Source organism: Saimiri boliviensis, chromosome 4 (assembly GCF_048565385.1).
Source record: "Saimiri boliviensis isolate mSaiBol1 chromosome 4, mSaiBol1.pri, whole genome shotgun sequence".
Classification (NCBI taxonomy): Eukaryota; Metazoa; Chordata; class Mammalia; order Primates; family Cebidae; genus Saimiri; species Saimiri boliviensis.
Genome location: NC_133452.1, coordinates 54,723,707 through 54,746,055, shown reverse-complemented (window position 1 = coordinate 54,746,055; position 22,349 = coordinate 54,723,707).

The window sequence follows — 22,349 nt, the reverse complement described above, 5'->3', positions numbered from 1 at the left end:
TGAGACTCTTAGACAAATGCATCTTTGATTTATTTTTCCTGTCATACTGTTCTTCTCTCTCTACTCTAAACTAAAAAAGTCATATTAACTGAACTTCTAAAAGATTGTTGGGTAGCATATTCTTTAAAGGTTATTTGTTATCAGCATTTGAAAATGGCACTTCATCTTTCATATTGGCTTAATATGCCAATTTTAATTGTTATGTATTGTCTATTAAATCTGATTGAAACGAAGAAAAGAGGGTAATATACTATAGTACAATTTGTTTTTCACCTGTTCCATTGCTGAATTATGTGTATTTGCCAAATATTGTATTATCTCATTGTATTGCAGTTATATATTTATCTGTCTCCTTCAGTGGTCTGTAAGATCCTCAAGAGCAGATAAATTGAGTGGGGTTGTACAAATGCTGTGTCTTTGGTGTCCACAAATACGTGGGGCTGGAGAAGACAGGGACTACTCTTATGTGGCCAGATCAAAAGATTTTTCTAAATTAAGCCTCAATGTACTTTTTAAAACTCCAATGGCAAGTCTATAAGTAGCTCTTTTATTCTTATGATACTTCAAATGAGATAAGCTCTTATTTCAACTGTTGTTCAATTATATCATCATCAGATGATGTTTTTAAGGTGATAGCAATGATACATGATTATTTAAATATTACAAAGGATTATTTCAAAAATGATAAATATCTGTATGTGGGAATTATCCTGGAAATGGTGAAAACAATCTGAATTTATAGAATAAAAGTTCACGGTCCTTTTGGGGAAGAAACAAAGGTAAAAATCTTGGGAAGGGGGAAATAGACATGTAAGTAAAGTCATTCCAGCTGCAGTATTAGGCTGTAATTTTATGTGGTATTGATGAGAAAACTAAAGTTTCATAAGGAGTACTTAATGAATACATTGCCTTGTAACACTCCACAGAGTACATTTTATGTGCTCTCCAGTATTGTTTTTCTCTGTATGGGTAATTCAAGATGCTAAAGCTTAAGGAAACAGAATTGCTTCTGATTATGTATATTTGTTAGAAACAGTTGGTCATGTAAAACACCAGTGACTTGGATGATTCAAACTTGTCTAGATATTTCAGGTAATTAAACACAGATGAGAATTTATGACTGCTGGGATTTTCAGAACTTTTCCTAATGCTCTTGATAGTGATATATAGACATGAGAGATGAGAGAACATGGTACTTATAGCCTATACACACATCAACAGAAAAAGTTCTTTTTTTTTTTTTTTTTTTTTTTTTTTTTGAGATGTAGTTTCGCTCTTGTTACCCAGGCTGGAGTGCAATGGCGCGATCTCGGCTCACCGCAACCTCCGCCTCCTGGGCTCAGGCAGTTCTCCTGCCTCAGCCTCCTGAGTAGCTGGGATTACAGGCACGCGCCACCATGCCCAGCTAATTTTTTTGTATTTTTAGCAGAGACGGGGTTTCACCATGTTGACCAGGATGATCTCGATCTCTTGACCTCGTGATCCACCCGCCTCGGCCTCCCAAAGTGCTGGGATTACAGGCTTGAGCCACTGCACCTGGCCCAGAAAAAGTTCTTTTTGTTTTCAAACACTTCTGCAACTTTATTTTCTTTCTTTCTTTCTTCTTTTTTTTTTTTTTTTTTTTTTTTTTTGAGACGGAGTTTCGCTCTTGTTGCCCAGGCTGGAGTGCAATGGCGCGATCTCGGCTCACCGCAACCTCCGCCTCCTGGGTTCAGGCAATTCTCCTGCCTCAGCCTCCTGAGTAGCTGGGATTACAGGCACACGCCACCATGCCCAGCTAATTTTTTAGTATTTTTAGTAGAGACGGGGTTTCACCATGTTGACCAGGATGGTCTCGATCTCTTGACCTTGTGATCCACCCGCCTCGGCCTCCCAAAGTGCTGGGATTACAGGCTTGAGCCACCGCGCCCGGCCTCTATTTTCATATGATAATTTATGTTAATGAGTTTTCTTCCACTCTGAGTATTCATCAACTACTTAATGACTCAATTTTAGCTCAGACTGGTTGTATGATGTGATTACAGAGGTTTTGCTTCAGGTTTGTCTTGATCTTATGTTGTCGTATAAGCATTATTGCCTTAATTTTATTCTCTCAAGCCATTAGTATAATGACAGTTAAACTTTTCATGAAGTAAGCCCAAAAGTTAAGAGGATACTATCATCCATAATCCTTGTGGTATCCTGGCTCTGAGAGTGAGAGATAAGAGATGTTGACCATAAGTGTGTGATTTCTGAAGAAGTAAGAAGAAATCTTTAGAATTATTCTCCAAGTGCTGCTTAATTTGCCATAATTGAGACACTTAGTAGAATCAGGATAATTCATCTTAAGCTATGCATGTAACATTTTTAGCCTGGGATCAATGAACTTAAGTGACAATTGTTTTCATCAAAAGATTACCTTATTGTTTTGAGAATTTATTTCACTTTCCTAAAAATTTTGCAAATACAATTCTAAATCAGTAGAACCTCTTTCATTAGCATTCTGATTTAAATATATTATTATTTTAACTTCTAATATGGCCTTTAATAATACCAATATCTTGATATTCATGGCCTTATGTGATCCCCTCCCCTTCGGTGTTGGCTGAATTCAATGATGTATTTTTAGTGAGTTGAATGAAGCAGAGGTGACGGAGATTCAGAACTTTCCCTAATGTCCTTGATAGTGTTATATAGATGTGAGGGAACATGGTACTCTCAGGAGTGTCTGAGATTATGTTTTAGAAGTTGCTTCTGTCTTGGATGCTCTCTCTCCTTCTCCTGCTTGCTTGATCTGAGGGAAGCCAGCTTCCATGAGCTACCTTGGGGAGAAGTTCACATGATAAGAAACTGAGAGAAGTTTCTGGCCAACAGCCAGTGAGAAATTGTGGCCTACAGTCTGACAATGTGTGAAGAAATGAATCCTGCCAAAAACCACATGAGGGAGCTTAGAATAGGATCCTCCTAGTTGAGTCTTCAGATAAGACTGTAGCTCTAATTGGTGACTTAACTGCAATCTTAAGAGATGTTTTGAAATAGAGATAGACAAACTTCAACAGAATGCCCAATCCCCAGAAGCCTAGATAATGATGCTTGTTTTTTTTGCTTTTTTGTTTTTTAGTGGGTAAGTTTTAGAGTAACTTATTATACAGAAATGGATAACTAATATAACTACATATAAACTAACCTTTTGAAAATTAAAAAAAAAAAAAAGCCAAACTGGTTTCTGAGGGTTAAGTAGACTTTTAATAAAGCGCCTTAACTGTTAAAATTTAATAATTTATGTGTTACTTTGCCATTGCTGCCATTGCAAAGTACCATAGACTGAGTGTTTTAAACAACAGAACTATTTTTTTTCTCACAATTCTGGCCTAAAGTTTAAGATTAAGCTTTTGGCATGTTGGTTTCTTCTGGGGCCCTTTCTCTGTGGCTTGCAAGATGGCCTTCTTCTTACTGTGTCTTCATATTGTTTTCTCTCTTTATCTCTGTAAAGAGCCTATCTCAAAATACTGTCACATCCTGAGGTACTGGGGATAAGGATTTCAACATAACAGTTTCTAATAATAATATTTAGTGGGAATTTATGATGTATTATCTCATTTATCACAATAGCTCCATATGATACATACATTACTTCAGTTATAAAAAGAAGAATATTAAGGCTTTAGGAGGTTAATTAATATGCTTGAGGTTATATAGCTAATATAGTAGTCATTTTTCATGCTGCTGATAAAGACATACCTGAGACAGAGCAACTTATACAGAACAAAGGATTTAATGGATTTACAGTTCCATATGTCTGGGGAAGCCTCACAACCATGGTAGAAAGCAGGGAGGGAAAAGCCACATCTAACAGGGATGGCAGCAGGCAAAGAGAGAGTTTGTGCAGGGAAACTCCCCATTATGGAACCATCTGATCTTGTGAGATTTATTCATTATCATGAGAACAGCATGGGAAAGACCATCCCTATGATTCAATTACCTACCACTCGGTTCTTCCCACAACACGTGGGAATTCAAGATGAGATATTGGTAGGGACAGATCCAAACCATATCAGTCCGATCATGGCCTCCCAAATCTCGTGTTATCACGTTTCAAACCAATCATGCCTTCCCTACAATCCTCCAAGTCTTAACTCATTTCAGCATTAACTCAAAAGTCTACAGTCTCAAGTCTCATCTGAGACAAGGCAAGTCCCTTCTGCCTATGAGCCTATAAAATCAAAAGCAAGTTAGTTACTTTCTAGATACAATGAGGGCATGGGCATTGGGTAAATACAGCCATTCCAAATGAGATAAATTAGATAGAACAAAGAAGCTACAGGCCCCATGCAATTTAGAAATACAGCAGGGTAGTCAAATCTTAAAGCTCCAAAATTATTTCCCTTGACTGGATGTCTTATATGAAAGTTATGCCAATGCAAGAGGTGGGTTCCCATGGTATTAGGAAGCTCCATCCCTGTGGCTTTGCAGGGTACAGACTTCTTCCTGGCTGCTTCCATGGACTATCATTGAGTGTCTGAGGCTCTTCCAGGTGCACAGTGCAAGCTGTCAGTGGATCTGTCATTCTGGGGTCTGGAGGATGGTGGCCCTCTTTTGCAGCTCTACTAGGTAGTATGCCAGTAGGGACTCTGTATGGGGACTCCAACCCTACATTTCCCTTCTGCATTGCCCTAGCAGAGGTTCTCCATGAGGGCCCCACTCCTGAAGTAAGCTTCTGCCTGGGCATCCAGACATTTCCATACATCTTCTGAAATCTAGGCAGAGGTTCCCAAACTCCAATTCTTGACTTCTGTGCATCTGCAGGCTCAACACCACATGGAAGCTGCCAGGGCTTGAGGCTTGCACCCTCTGAAGCCACGGCCTGATCTCTACATTGGCTTCTTTCTGCTACTGTGGAGTGGCTGAGATGCAGGTAACCAAGTCCCTAGGCTGCACACAGCAGAGGGACCCTGGGCCTGGCCAACAAAACTGATTTTTTCCTCCTGGGCCTCTGGGCCTGTGGTGGGTGGAGCTGCTGTGAAGATCTTTTGACTTCCCTTGTAGATATTTTCCCCCTTGTTTTGGGGATTAACATTTGGCTCCTCATTATTTACGCTAAGTTCTGCAACTGGCTTGAATTTCTTCTCAGAAAATGAGATTTTCTTTTCTATTACATTGTCAGGCTATAAATTTTCTGAACTTTTATGCTATGTTTTTCTTATAAAACTGAATGCCTTTAACAGCACCCAAGTTACCTCTTGAATGCTTTGCTGCTTAGAAATTTCTTCTGCCAGTTACACTAAATCATGTCTTTCTCAAAGTTCCACAAATCTTTATTTCAGGGGCAAAATGCTGCCAATCTCTTTGCTAAAACATAACAGAGTCAGCTTTGCTCCAATTCCCAAAAAATTCATTTCCATCTAAGACCACCTCAGCCTGGACTTTATTGTCCATATTGTTATCAGTATTTTGGACAAAGCCATTTGACAAGTCTCTAGGAAATTCCAAACTTTTGCACATTTTCTGTTTTCTTCTTAGCCCTCCAAATATTCTTTAGATTATTTATAACCCAAAGGATAAGTTCTTGAGGTGATAGATACCCCATCATTCATGATGTGATCAATTCACATTGCATGCCTGCATGAAAACATCTCATGTGCCCCATAAATATATGCATATATGTATCCACAAGAATTTTAAAAATAATATATGAAGTAGCATTGGCATCAGCCCTTGTACAATCTAATTCTAGGAGAAAACATTGGGTTTCCCTGCAGCCCTCTTTTCCACAGCACTACTGTTCTTTTGATCTACCTCAAACTATTGTATTTTATCTTTCCCTACAAAAGTTCCAGCTCAGGAAGAAATCTTGTTACAGTCTGGTAAAACACGGCTTTTTTATTTACAGAAATAACTTCTAGTTTTAGTCATTTACATTTGTTCAGAATAGTGAAAGACTGGAGATACTCACTTTTACCAGTTGCTCAAGTGATTTTCTGCTTAATGCTTTTAATATTGTTAATTTTTTGACATAAATTTTATTTTCTACTTCATCATTTTTATTTATATAGCCTTTAGTCTCACATTCTCAGCTGGCTCATTCTTTTTTTCCTTTATAATTTTTTTTAGTCTATCAATAAAAAATTATTTGTTTACAGCCTATTAGAAAATATTCTAAAGATTTACAATTTCTTATCAAATGTTACAAAGCAGGGGAAAAGAATAAGAACAAGAAAAACCATTCTGCTGCATAACATCAAGCTTATATAACCTTTATAATAGGGTTTTAAAAGTATTGGGATAGGGCTGTTGCTACCTCAATTTCAAAGGGTGGGACCACCACTAAGTAGAACCATGATGGTGATATGGACCAACAGTCAGTGGAACCATGAAGATGACACTGTATAGAGTCATTGGCTTCAGATCTCAATCAGGCAGAACTGCAGAGAAAAGGCTGCAGCCCCAGTGGGTCCTGTAGTCAGGAACCCTACCCTGGTAAATCTGGAAGGCAGAAAATCAAGCCGGAGAGGATTATTATTAAGCCTTAAGATGTAAGTAAATTTTCCTTGCTAAGTTTTAGATTTGCTTGGGTCCTGGCACTCTTTACTTCTTTCTCATTTCTCCCTTTTGGAATGAAAATATTATATAAGTGTTCCACTCTTATATTTTGGGAGCATATAAGTTGTTTAGTTTCAAAAGTTCACAGGTGGAGAGGAATTTTGCCTCAGGATGAATTGTACCTCGAGTGTCAACCATATATGATTCATATTATATTTAGATGAGGCTTTGTACATTAGGCTTTCAAGTTGATGCTAGAATGAATTACAAGTTTGCGGGCTGTGGGAATGGAAAAAATGTATATAGTTTATTTATACCTGTAATGTGATGTTTGGGAGACCAGAATCAGAATGCTATAAATTGAATGCTTTTGTCAATGCCCCCAAATTCATATGGTGAAATCCTAACCCTCAATGTAATGGTTTTAGGAGGTGAGGTTTTTAGGGTATAATTAGATCACAAAAGTGGAGCTTTCATGAATAATATTAGTGCCTTTATAAAAAGATAAGATAGAACTATCTTCCTCTCTCTGTTATACACCATGTGAGGATACCAGCAGAAAATATTCATCTCTATCCCAGGAAGGTGCCCTAATTAGACACCATATCTGCTGGCATCTTGATCTTAGAATTCTCAGCCTCCAGAACTATGAGAAAAAAATTTCTGTTGTGTAGCTACCCAGTCTGTAGTATTTTGTTATAGCAGTGTGAACTGACTAATCCAATGGGCCAAAAGATAAATATATAATGATCAGGAAGACCTAACCACAAAAACTTCTGTGGTTGTTAATTTATCTCCTGAAATAAAACAAAGCAGGACTCTTTGTCTATCAATGTGCCTAAAAATAAAGAAGTCAGTGAAAGATCCCTATTTTCTCTTTCTGCTGCTCAACTCTAAATAACTTTGAAAGAAATGCAATCAGGAAAAGAGAATTAGTTTTTTTTTTTTTTTTTTTTTTTTTTTTTCTGATTGTCAGGTCTAAAAGATAGGTGTATAGGGTGGAGAAATTGACACTATAAAAATTCTAAGCTTACTTCTGGAGCTTGATAGAGTCAATGTTGTATCTAGACCATCATTATAGTTGCTTCAGATTCAAAGCACTCAGTTTATCCAGGACCGGTAAGGTTGAGGACTTGTAGAGCTCAGCCATGGGGCCAGCAGAAGCCATCATCTGGAATTTATCACAAGCTACTTTCATCCATGAGGAATTGTGCTCAGACTCAAAAGAGACTTTTTATCTGATATCTAAATTGGAGGATGAGTATATATATATATATATACACATGAGTGTATATATATATATATATATATATATATACACACTCATGTGTGTGTATAATACATGAAATTGATGTGTGAAAATACATATGTACACCTCTTCTCTGCTATTCTTTTGTACTTTTCAACTTCTAATTCAGTTATTTTCTTTTATCGTTTTTTAAATAAGAGTGATCAACATTTTTTTTTCTAATTCCAGAATCAAAATTCTCTTGATTTTTACAGGATAAATGCAACACTTATTTGCTTATTCTTTTCTGGCAAGAAGAGTTGGTATTCAAGATTTCTGTATGTTCCCTTTACAGACTGTAGACTATCTAAATCAAGGAATATATCTTTTTAATGTTGATTTTTTAAATAATTGGAACAATCCTAAAAATTCTCAAAATATATGAGTGGGTAGTATATTTGATTTGGTTTAGGAAATATGAAGTTTTAAACCAGAGTTATAATATGAAAATCTCAGGGCAGTGTGTTGGAAATCAGGAGGACTGGGTGGGGGCATTCCTTGATCTTTTCATTTCCTAGAGTCCATTTTTGCATTGCAGTCATGTTCTGTGACAAACTACTGGTCTCATAGTAGGGGCTCAATAAGTATTTGACAAGGTGAAAAGAAAGCTAGGTTTGCTGGGAACCCTGGGAAGCTGTCCAGAGTGTCTTCCAGAGTTTGGCCAGCTCTCTGTCCTTTTTCTGCTTTGACTTCCAATGCAGAGTGATTCTCTAGCAAAAGACAATATTGAGAAAGGTGATACAGAACCACACGGGAAGAAGAGTAACTGGTTATGAGTAATTTAACCTTCAAGAAGCAAGGCCCTAGTATCTTCTTCTACAATTAAACATCTATGAAGCCAGTGATAGATCTCAGGGCTCTCCTTTCTCATCCAGATATCTGAGGGCCTCCTTGATATTATTTTGCTCTCAGTAGGAAAATGAAGCCTCAATCAGCATTCTCAGTGCTTTCCCTTCTTAGAAGTCCATTCAACAATGTGTTAAGTTATAACTTTCTTGACAGCAAGAGTTAATTCTGATTTAATGCCACCTCACACCTGTATGCTCAGCACTGAATAGGTGCCATATATAGTTTAGAATAAACTATTTATTCAATCACTCATGAGCTTGAGGAGTATTTTCTTCATGTTGTAAGTTTTATTTAACTTTTCCCAGTTTAGTTTGCATCATTTTTTTGCAAAGCTTATTTACGCTTTTAAATTGTCCTCCTAATATTTTAATAATAAGAAGTATAGGACTTGGCACCATGCTCTAATAAGAGCACAAACATTCAGTATTAAATGGAAAGATTACCTTATAATTTCAAATTGTGAGAAACCTTTTAGAGTTTTAAATACCATGTTTCCTTACAGAAAATAATGTTTTACTGCTGATTCAGGATCAACCTAATATTCATTCTCAAACCCTCCCCTTCCCTGCCAGTGTCTCTTTCCCCTGTATTAGCACTTAGACAGTCATCCATCACAATAAAATCTCAAGACAGAAAGACAATTATCTTTCTAAATGACCTTGTTCCCAATTAGTGAAAAATAAAATAAAATGCCTAATCCACAAATAAGTATTTTCTTCACATTTCAACATACAAGAATACTATTGTTTAAGCTTTCAACCAAGATTACAAGTGTGATCCTTTTTCTCCTTTAGGACTGGAGTCTATATATATAGTAGTAAAGACACGTTAAAGAGCCAAAACCAAGAAGAGGTGGCTTGAGATGAGTGGATAACAGATATCAGTGTCAGACTCGAGGGCAACAGTAGACTGGCCAGTCTAATGAAGGACACATGTAAGAATTGAGGTCAGGGTAAGGCAGGAGAAAAAGCCACGTAAACAGATCAGAGGCTGATAAATGCAGAATCAGGAGGTCAGATATGTCAGATAGGTAGCTGGAACTAAAAATTAAGCTAAAAGCTTAGTCACGAGGTTTTCAACTTTGGGGAAAGAGGACAGGAGCAAAAAAGAAATGGCTGATGAAAGACTTCCTGTTGGCTCAACTGTTTCTATTTCTCTATTTCCCTAAAGGAGAGTGGCCAGGAAATGCAGAAGGCACTGAACAAAGCCAGCTGTGGAGAAAAATGAAGAAGCAGGGCATAATCACTGTTTGAAATGAAAGCTCTTATAAGTTCTATTGTTCCTTAACTGGAAAAGTAAAACTTGGCTTAGAAAGGGTCTTGATTATTATAATAATAATTCCATCAATTTCAGTTATATTAGATTGCTTATTAATGAAGGCATACATTAACATTAAGAAGGACCTTAATATTGGCCTTTAGGTCTCATATCTTATCCAGGAAAAGTAGGAAAGGTGAGAAATTGTGTGTATTGCTGCAATCCTGTAGATCTTTGCTTATATTTATTGCGCTAAGAGTCAAACCACATTCTCTGTATTCTAAAGTATGAGTGATCTTGTGTGAAAGACAAAAATGTTTTATCTTAAAAACTAATTAGTTAGCAGGAGTCAGTGATCCATGATAATTTGTTTTGAATTGAGACATAGAAAGAACATGGGACTTGGCATTAGAAGACAAAGGTTCTCGTTCCAGGAACAGTACAAACCTGTGTATTGCATTTGGCATGGCATTTAATCCCTTCTTTGTCTCATTTCTCTCAACTATAAAATCTGGGAGAAATCTATGAGATCCTTTCCAATTCTGTAATTGCAATCACTTTCATGATGATGTCTGAATACAAAGGTAGTATTTGCTATTGTTTATTTTTTTCTTTCAAATATGAAGCACTAAAAAGTAAAATATTAGTCCCAAATAAATATATATATTTTAATTTCCTTAAAATGATGTAATGATCTGGAATATAGCTGGATAGAAAATGATATGAAACTATGGACTTCTACCTCAATATCAAATGTGTCTTCCCTACCCCCGAGTTGTTTCTAAGTATAGGATTGTTTTAAAAGATAAGAAGAGAGCAGCCATTATATGCTAGCACATTATAGAGTTTTCAGGCACAATTGGTTTTGAAAGAGAAGAGAAATAAAGATGTATTAATTATTTTTACTACATAAATACACGTTTATATCCTTTGTAGGTTCTTATCTTTTTGGGAAAAGGAGAGGGAGTGAAGATGGATCTGGCAGATTTAAACGATTCTGTCAGACTACTTGCCATATATGAACCATAGTTGAGAAAAGTTATTTTCAGTTGATTGTTAATTTACCTCTAAATTATTTAGTAGTTTTGATTTTGATTCTGCAACACCTAGAGGCAGTGATCTGCTAGAAACTAACAGCCCATAAAAATCTGATTTTAATAACAGTCATTTGCTCTTAGAAGTTAAGTAATAAAAATGCTATCAATATAAATGTCAGGGAGGAGGGAAATCATTGAAAACACTTAGGACATCTGAGTGTAGAATTTGCTAAGAGTAAATTGATTCTAGAAGAGATTTGTTTGTGTATTTTAATTGCAAATTTCCCTACCAATTAAGAAAAATAATATTAAACAACAAAAACTTAGGAGAGTTATTTTGTAATTAGAAAAAATGGCATAAACACAATTTAAATGAAAATAAATCCTAAGTTAAAAATTAATTAATTAATTGCCTTCAACTAAGCTTAGTACAAATTTCTGACAGTGACCTCCACATAGATTGATATTGGGTTCCAGATAAAAATGATAGAATTCAAATTAGTAACATCATGTATGCAAAATAATTATAAGGACTAATAATTAACAAGATATTTATTATGTCCCAGAATCTGTTCTTATTATTTTATAGGTAAATTTATTTAATCCTTATACAAACTTATGAGGTAAGTACTATTGTACTTCTTATTTCATAGTAGAGGCGATTGAGGCATAAAGTCACCTTTCGTGAAAGCTCACAAGCCCACCCATGGTCTAGTTTCTCTAGGTATAGATACTAATATGTACCCATTAAGAAAATAATGTTAAAGGTTAATTATATATAAATGCTGCTAGTCAAAACATTTAATATCGAGTAAGATTAGTAAGTTTTTGGAAGAAAAATATTCATAATGTTATGTCTAAAATAGGCACGGTGTTATGGTCACCTACAATGTTTACTTTTATCTTCTATTTCCAAATATTTTAATTCACTACTTGATTTTGAGGGTCCATAAAGGGAATGCACATGAAATCATTTCTCCTCCCTGTTTCTCCGTATATGTGCTTCTGTCTTATGCACATAGCAATTTTTATAATATTGTTATGTCTTTGCATATCCTTAACCATGATCCAAATGTTATGAGTGTATTATTTTCTGTTTGGAGATATTGCTTTTTAGAATGTTTTGTTTCATTGATTCACTAGATAAATATTTATTGAGCTACTATCATTTGTCAGATACTACTAAGCAGTAAGGATAAAATGGTGGACAAAATACAGTGACTATCTTTAGGAAGACTGGCCAAATAACTAGGAAATTATTTTATGATATGTTAAGTCTCACATTAAGTAGTATTTATCCGGTGGGGTGGCGGGGGAAGTAAACAGAGAAATTAAGGTACACCTTAGGAACACACTCCTTTCACAATGTAGAGAATGAACTGATACGGAGGCAATGATGGAGATCCTGAAGCCAGTTAAGAGACTCTTTAGTAGTAATACAGGAGGGAGAGCTTCGTGACTAGCATAAAAGCAGTGGCAGAGGGGATATACAGATTTTAGAATTTCATGAGGTCTATTCAGTAGAATTTAAAGACTAGTTAAATGTAGTGGAACAAATAATACTTTTCAATTTTATAGGATTAACAAATGGGTGAATGATAGATGACCAGGATTTTCCTGGTATAACTTTTGGTATGCGGTTCAAACTAGCATAGTAAAGATCAAATGTAGCTATTTTCTTCTCTGGCCAGGATTTTGAAAATAAATATTTACACATGTAATATTAAATGAATATTTCACATAAGCAGTAATTTGCCTTAAATAAATAAATCACTGAGAAAAAAAGGAAGAATATCCTCTGAGAAAATAAGAAAGAATCTCAGGGTAAAGTAAGTCAGTGAGGAATATAATCCACTGTGTATAGGAACAATCCAGGGGATTGTCTGAAAGTAACCTATATGCAACCAAGTTCATTAGGAGACTGAAAACTTACTGAGACACACAAAGGGTTTTCCTAAGAATGTCTTTATAGTCACCTTGTTCTTCTGAAAAAGGAATGTGTGAATGTGTTCAAAGACAGATTAATCTTGGCTGGGCATCCATAAAAGTTCCAAAAGAATGTATGTATATAGATTCTACTAATTTACTAGGTTTCAGCACATAGTCTGTTCCACAAACATGCAGAGGTCTGTTTCCTAGAGAGCTTGGCTACTTGTTAGATAAGTTGACATTCTAGATGTTATATATGGATCTTCCTGAGTTTGGTTAATGTAAAACTGCCCTCTGTAAGACATAAGGTTGCTAATGGCATGTTGACAAAAATTATTTGTCAACATGCCATTAGGAACAGATATGGGACTAAGACGTATATTCAAGGTAAAGCCTTCCTAAAAAGGGCCATGTCGAGATGGCCAGCAAGCCAGCTTTCTGGACTTGGTATGGACTTTTCTCTCTACAACTATACTACTATCTTAGAGGGTAAATTTTATCTTTCACTGGAAAATTATTTTACTAAGCATTTAACAGCTCACATTTGAATACATAATTTTAATACTACACATTTTTTATTTTACTGTTTGGGGAAAACAGGTACAATTTATTTCATTAAAATAATAGAAAATATTTTTCAGCTAAATGTAGGCTCGAAGTTAGGTGGTCTGTTCTAATTAAGACTCGCCTTTTATCTCTCTGGAACCAGTAGCTAGCTTGCTCACTTTATCTCCTCTCTCTCTCTCTCTCTCCCCCCTCATCTCTATCATCTATCTATCTATCTATCTATCTATCTATCTATCTATCTCCCTTCCTCCCTTTCTCCCACCTTTTCTTTCTCCCTCCCTCTCTTCTTCCTTACATATTTATTATCTATCTCTTTTATTTGTTTCCTCACAGTCACTAACAGTTACTGCTGACAATTTTCCTTGAGTGTTTGAACAACTTGTTTCAAGAAGAATTCAGAAAGGGGCTATGGTATGGAATGAAGAAGGACAAACCCATCTCACTTAGTAGAAAAATAATTAGTATATCCTGAGCCCTGCGAAGGTGGGGTAGGTGAGATGAGATGACTTTTGAAAGAAGACCTGTATGCCTCACAATAGCAACGCTCATCACTGCAGGATAGAATTCCTGATAAAGGTTCTTCTTGTCATCTCTTCAGTTCCATTTTATAACCAGATTTTGCAGGAAGTTTTAATGTAAGTAACATTGAAGCATAACCCTTAAGATTAAAATCAGTCTTCAAACACCACCCATTTAAAACATTTTCTATTTTCCCTAATCAAAAGCTTAGCCTCAAACCACATTCAAATATCACCGAAGAACCTAAGATGTTTAAGCTTGCCAGGATACCTAGACTTTGGGAAATTATCTTCGAGTCACTTTGGAATGAAAAAGCAGCTGCATTAGGCTAGCATTCAAGACAAGTGAATCTGCTAGAATTTTATTTTATTTTGATTTTAAAACATTTGTCTTTTCTCTTGATCAAAGTTATCCCACAGGCCTCTTTGAAGCCTTCTCTTTATTGTGTTCAGATGATACCATGCAGAAAAACTTAATCAAACATGGGAGCAGAGTTCCAAAAAGAAGTGAAAGCATGTCCTCATCCCTATTCCTGATGTATTAAACTTTCAGTCTAATGAAACATTAGAATTTACATGGATAGGCTCTTGTCTTATCCAACATAAGAGGGTATTTCAAATTCCAATTCCTGTTATCACATAAAATATTTGAATATTATATTCTTTATCTTTCGTTTGTTAACTTTAAATATATTTTGGGAATGAATGGAGAGGATTATTGAGATAGATTATGTAAACTGAAGTTTAGATGATCTTGATTTTTAAATTTATTATTCTAAATGGAGTTGATAGTATGATTTTAAAAGACCTGTGAATCTAAAATAATATTAAACATATTTATATTACATATATACAACCACAGAATATAATATACCTAATTAAAAAGGTAATTAGAAAAAGGCGTCCTGTAATAAAAATACAGTACCCTGTGACAGCATCATACTTTCCCTTAATTATATTATTTAGATGATATGATAGTCACAAAATAGCTAATAATAGAAATTCTTTGATTTATTTTCAGTACATCTATGTTTCTCATCAGCACTCTCAGCAAAGCACCAATATTACTTTATTAAATACTACTTTTGCCTACTTGAGCTTAACAAACAAATCTAATAGTAGGAAAGAATTTAATTTCAGAGCTGAATGATAATTTGTTAGGCACTGTTAATTCACACAATTCAAAGTTAATTATGTTTGGCAAAATAAGGAGTGTGGTAATTTTGTTCTGTTGAGCTATAGCTTTTATGAAATTTTATAGTCTGATTAAACAAACCCCATTGACAAGAATATATAACATATTGTAATATTTACAGGAGATTTTTGTGTGTACATGTGTATATATAGTCATATCATATTTTAGACTCTGAGTCACACTTGGTGGACTTTGTATACTTCATGAAGACTTGTTTCATTTTTCAGGATGCATTTTTTCTTCCTTGTTATAATTGAAGGTGAAATTCTCAATCATCATTTCCTACTTTTTTCTATCGTTGTTTCTTACCATATAAAAATTTGGTGATTTTTTTTGGCTTGAATTCACCAGACCAGCAAAAATGTGTAATAAATCACACTTCTAAAGAACATTAAAATCAGCTTCCCAAGATGGAAATGTGTGGTACATCTCTTCCATAATGTTGTCTCTCTTTCTCAAGCTTTAAATAACAATAGAAATTCTTACTTTTCTTATGTCATAAATAGAGTCATAATGAAACAATTTCAGCTTTCAGAAAACATGAGAGAGAGCATATTATAGCCATAACTCATGACAAGAGTTTGAATATTTGTTGACATATTCCTGTATTTTAAATTAGCAAAGCCACCTGGGATGTAAGTATAAAAAACAAGAGAAACAAAAAGAATATATTCTAGAGAGTATGTTTATCATGGGGGCAAAACCTTGCATATGACTTCGTTGAGTCTTTAGTGGAATTCAGAGAGTAGCTTATACATTCCATGATAATTCTTCAGATCTCTTTGTTCACCCTGAACATCATTTATTCCTATGATCATAACTGCCAATTTTTGAAGCAGTTGGATCCCTTCATTAATATTCTTTCAGTTATTAAAGCTTCTCTGCATAACTACTCCATTTCAGAACTGCTATAATTAACAGCAACTTTTAAAAATGATACTTTTAGCTAAATAATGAAAACAGTCATTTTTACTTAAAGTAGCATCGTCAACAAAATAGAGTAAAATTCATAATGTTATGTTGTTTCTTTGAAAACTGTAAACTAATTTTTTTACAATGTAATGTGTGTATCAAAATTTGTTTAATTGCCTTCGCCTTGATTTATGCACTTTTTTTTTCTATTTGTCTTAGCAAGAAAGAGAGGAAACCCATTTCATCAAAGAAACATTAAAACTTTTTGATGAAATACTTGTTACTTATTTTGGTTTGTTATTTGAAGACTTGCCTGCTTTTCATTAGCTCTTCTGGTTAATTATGTTTGAGATTTTAATTTGCATGCTTTTCGCTTCTGTTAAATAGTTTTGAAGGTAAGAGAAAGATGATGAAATAAATCTCTGGCAATTTTTTTTTTTTTTTTTTTTTTTTTAGGCTTAGAAATTATTTATCATAGGCTAGGGCAGAAAAGTCTGGAGATTTCCTGCTGCTTTGCAAGCATTTCCCTGGGACCTGCCTGGGAAGCACAGCCCCTCTTCCCAGTACATTACAGAAAGTCAGGCACTCAGCTAGTAGACCGGCTAGACAGCAAAAAGTGTCTAAACTTAGTGCCAACTGTTTACTTGGGGTCTTCCAGATCCTGTCATGGTTCTATATGTCATCATACGCTCTGTTTGATTTCGATGGCATAATCTTTATATCTAGGAAGGCCAACCTGGCCCAGCTGACTGCGTCGGGTGGGATTTCTGCAGGCCAGGCAGTGAGGATGCCATCAGTTATAGATACACACAGGAGACCCACGTTCTATTTCCACTATGCCACTTGCCACTGACCTAAAATAAATTACTTTAATCCCTGAACCTGTACATAAGAACATGATCATTTTTTATTCCTAAGTTCTGTAGCCATGGGTTCTGGAGCTTGGACAGACATCCTCTAATGCTTACAATGCTTATTCTCTTCCCTTGTTTGTCTTAGTGGTAACCCATTCTGCTTCAATGCTACACAAAGCATCCAGCAGACACAAATGTTGAGGTCACAGAGCTGAGGTCTTGTACCTGGTTTTACTAATGGGTCTATATTTATTTTGCTGTAAGCATGCTGGGAGGGTCTAATTTTTATTCAAAAGGATAAACTTCTTCAGTTTAAGATTAAACTATTTTATGGCTCACAAAATACCATAAATCTCCTCATTGTCTTTTAAAATAGAAATAAAGGTTCTATTAAACAGTGGCTGCTGATAAAAAAGGAGGTTGAAGCAATAAGGGCAATAAAAATTCAAATATAAATTAGTAGAATAAAGTTATTTCAGATAAAAAGAAAGATTGTCTGTATTACAGGATGAGGGACGTGGGATGGATTTTATTATTTAACACCATATACTCTTTTAGAGATGTGGAAACCAAAATGTCCTTGGCTGTTGAACTTCAAAACTCCTCTTCTTGCTAGGTAGAGCAGTGTCTTTCATTTTAGGGATTCTCAATTCATAGACTTGCCTTCCATTGTGTTGGAATCCTTTGTTTCTTTTCACGAAACTCTGTCCCTCAATGCAAGGATACTACCTTCAACATACAAATAGCATCATGAGCTCTAGGCCTCCAAGGCAAATACTTTAAATCTAGCATAGATTTATAAAAAATCAAAAGGCAGTCTGATGGACTGGACCCATCTCAGTCCTCAGTCTGGTGATTATGACCAGGTTCTCTGGTCATTATATGACCTGCTTCTCTGTGTACACATTAGAAAATGATTAGAACATGATTACCAGATTTTTCTAGGATTCTTACTTGTAAAAAAAATTATATCTTTCAATGGTTTCCTTGGAGTTAAACATCTTGGATTAAGGGCGAAAATTACTTAATTAAAAAAATAGGTTTAAAAACAATAGCAACAACAAACCAAAGCATCAACTGGGCACTTAAGGGAAAAAAAAGGAAGATTTATGAATCCCAAAAATGTGGCCACCATAAAGTAATAGACCACTGTTTTCTATTCCCAATATCGCTATGATTATATTAGTAAGAGTTTTAAACTGTATTATCGTATCATGCATATGTTATAGAGAGTATATGGACACACATTTTTCTCCTTTAAGTAAGATTATATGAATTAAGGTTAGTACGATTTGGGAAGGTCTACTAAAATTAACACGTTTTGAAAATGGCTACTGGAAGGTAAACTATTAAATCTTATTTACTTAATTTGTTTGCCTTATTTAGATCTTGTTTTGGGTCTTCATTAAGCAAGTCTAACCTGATCAACCAGCTGGTGATAATTAAGTTCTACTTCACCATTGGCATTGCAGATGGCAGCTGTTATTCTAGTCATCCATCCAAACAAAAAGGATGGCAAAAAGCCCTCCCAGATCAATTATAAAATAAATTCATTTTCCTCTCTTTTTTTTCTGGAGAAAAAAATTTCAGCCTAAAAGCCCAACAATTTTCATTTCTAAATTTAATATTTAGAGCAAATTTACCCCTAGAAACACAGAAAAGGGAAAGATTATAGGCATGTCCCTGAAATTAGAATTTATCTTGTTTATCAGGAGAGCAAGATAAACTGAAAATATTTCTTTTAATCCTATTCTTTTGATTAAAAAAAGATAAATTCTAACTTTAGGAATATATGTGCATTTATATACGGATAGATGAATATTTCTTTGAAGATTTTACATACCATGCAATGGACTTTGCTATAAGTATTTATCACTGCTGCTTTACTATTATTATTCATTTAATATTATTAAATTTTATAACTGTTGTGTATGGTGTTCCACCAGAGGCCTGTTAAGTTTCCCCTTGTCAGGGACTTTAACCATAGAGAGTCTATGAAAGGCCACGGGCATCCAGAAATCTAAGAATAAAACACTAAGAGAATTTTTTTTCCTAGGCAGCATTAGTTAGCGATGGCATTATGCAGAACGAAGACTGCTTGTTTACTCTGGTGATACCAACGCAATACATTCAGGGATGTTACTCAGTCATGGGCCAATTAGGCAGCAGCTGGAATCAATGGAGGTTGTTCAGACAGAAGCTCAGAGGATCTATTGAAGCCATGCTGTTCCAGGAACTCTAGCAAGACCGCTTCCTCAGAGAAAATCCTTCTCCCCTAATCTGCCCTGTTTTTTAAAACTGAAGTGCAGTTTCTGTGGAACTTCCCCCTGCAGTACAATTATGGAGTCTCATTCTGAAAGCATTTGACTCTATAATAACAGCAACAGCAGCCTCAGCAGTTAGATAATGGCCTGAAATTTGAGATCGGGAAATGTTTTTCTAGCAATGGCTGATAATGGATAATAAACAGTGGCTTTAGATTATATGAGACTGCTAGGGATCAATATTCTAAAATGCTTCTTAGCATTGATGCTGTTTTTATTGACAGAATGAGCATTGCTGTTTGTGTCAGTAGCAGCATGAACAGCAGACTGCAGATGTGGAAAATTGATGGAGGAAATTTGAGGGTCTCAAATTCCCCCAAATTCATACTTCAACTGAGTAAAAGACCCTAGAAGGCATAAATTTTATTAAAATATCTTAAATGGATAATTCTATAGTCAATAACAAATTAGAAACAGTGAATTAACTTGTGCTAGACTGCAGTAGAATATTTTACTGAACTTTGGTCTCTGGTTTTTTATTTTGCTAATATACTTAGCACATATGTGTTTCAGTTGTGCCTAAATTTCAGCAACCTATGATTTGTGTATGCTTTCTTTTAAGATTTATAAAACTGTTAGAATAGGTAGCTAGGCAGATGCGCAGAGCAGCAGAGGGCCCCCCTACTAACAATATCAGGCAGCCATCATTTGATGGTCAGGTGGTTGTTAAAAGTCTCTGTAAAATAATTGGTCATAGCCAGTCACAGGGAAAAATAGCCTTCCGATAGATAGAAAACACCTGAAGCTGGTGATCAGCAGCTTCCTGATACAATCACAATCTCAGGAGTTGGGCGAGCAGGCCCAAGCATGCACACTAAGAGGCAAAGTGGCAGAGTTTAACTGGCATATGACCTTCCTCTAGGAACACTCTACTGGTGAGGGAAAAACACCTCAAGTGAACAAGGGCGCAACTTCAGTAAACACGTGGCCCCTCCCAAGTGCTGGCAGGCCACTGCACATGCAGATAGCCCACTCAAAGAGAAGAATCAAGGGAGGAAAAATGCAAACCCCAGAATCACGCCAGTGTTTAAAATTCCAGGTCAAGGGCTGAATGGCACACTTGGATCTCTCAAGTTACCTGCTTGGCCTCTTCCAAGTGTGCTTTACATTCTTTTGTTCCTGCTCTAAAAATTTTTAACAAACTCACTCCTGCTCTAAAACTTGCCTTGGTTTCTTCCTCTGCCTTAAACTTACTTTGGATCCTCAGCCAAATTCTTTCCTCTGGGGAGGCAAAGATCAAGTTTGCTGCAGACCCATTGGATTTGCTGCTGATAGCAAAGTCACCCTAGAAGTCGTATAAAATTGGTAAATGACAGACAAACTCTTTAAGTGTAAAAAAGTGCTGATGGATCAAATGCTTAACAATTTGATATTGTTACTGTGTTATCTTACATAATACCATTGAATATAGCATAGTTCCTGGCCAACTTAAAGCATTTTTCCCCCTGGTGTTAAATCTCTTATTATTATCTTACATAATAGGGTTGAATACAACATAGTTCCTGGCCCACTTAAAGTATCACCCGCCCCCTACCCAGTTAAATTACTTATTATTAGATCACTAGACTGACCATTGTATGCCTTGTATTAGGTAGCTTCTTTTTTAGTACTGTGGCACCCATTATTTTAGATAAGCATTGAGAAATAGGAGCATACAGTTCTCCGCACAAATAATGATTTTGATAAACAGATTTACATAAAATAATACTGGAAAATACTGGAAATCAAGTCTTAAACTATTGACTATTACAATTTCTTTTCACTTTTTTTAAACTTTTTTCTCTTCTCTACCTTCTGTCTTCTATTGTTTAATTCACCTTGCTTTCATCCCCTGATTCTTTCTCCATGTACTTGCATGTGTGTGTGTATGTGTGTTTTAATTATTCTGAAATAAAGTGTGTAGTTAAGACTATTTAAAGAGTCAGATTCCAGTCACATAAAACCTCTCCAAGAGACTTAGTGGGTATCAGAACCTGGAAGGGTACTTTGGTGATGCTAGAAACCCCACCTTGATAAGGCTCTTGGGGCAGAGCCCTGCTAGGCAGTTGATACATAACAGCCAAACAGCCCTTACCTGGCTTCAATCAGACCAAACAGTGTAGCACTACCTAGTGCTTTGCAGAAACCTGAGAGAGTTGTTTGAACATTGGACTTGCTTATTTTTTGTATTTCTTCTATGTGGAACTCTAACCAGTGAAGATAAGAGAGTTAACAAAACAGCCAAGTGCATTTCAGCACACCAGATAGTCTGGGGAGACCACAGTCAACCTCTTACATGGAGATGTGTCCTGCATGTAGCCACTTATCGGGAGTACTCTACCTTAGAGAAGCAACATTTTAGAGATGATCTTGGAGATTCTGGTATTATTCCTGCTAACAATTTAAAGATCGACCCCTTTATTTACTATAAAATAGAAAATAACCCCTTGTTAAGAGTAGAAATGAGGTTTTAAGGAAACTGTAGCTTAATGTTCCACAGAAACATGAAACTTTGGAAACTATTGAATAGATGGCATATTTCTATTCTGCATGTAATTTCAAGACTTAAAAAAAATCCAAACCAGGTTAATTGTGACATGGTACTTTCCCAATTTTAATGAATTCTCTGTCTCTGATTTACTAGCATCTACCTTATGAGGCTTTTGAGGATTTAATAAATTAATACACTTATAATCAGTACATTGTAACAGTGTTCAAAAGTATGAGCTGTTGCTATTTTTATGAACTATGTGTGCTCATAATCTTAATTATAGAGGAACTTACATAATTGATTTATTTAGTCAATAAATTTTAATATAAATAACATCTATAAAAATACAATAAAATCAGCTAACAAGAAAATGGGAGTAAATCATTCTTTCCTGGGTTGGAGGCAAGTGCAGGAAGGCTTACATGTAAGATAATGTTTGAGTAGGGCTTTTAAGGATAGATAGAAGCTTGCTAAATAGACAAAGGCAAGATTCACTTTCAATGCAGGTCAAATAACATTACTCTGTGTTTAGAGATAGCCAGTATTTTCCTTATATTTGCTAGATAAACGTCTCTGTCTTACTGTGTATACACATCGCCTGTGGGCATTGCCAAGGTTGCAGATTCTGAT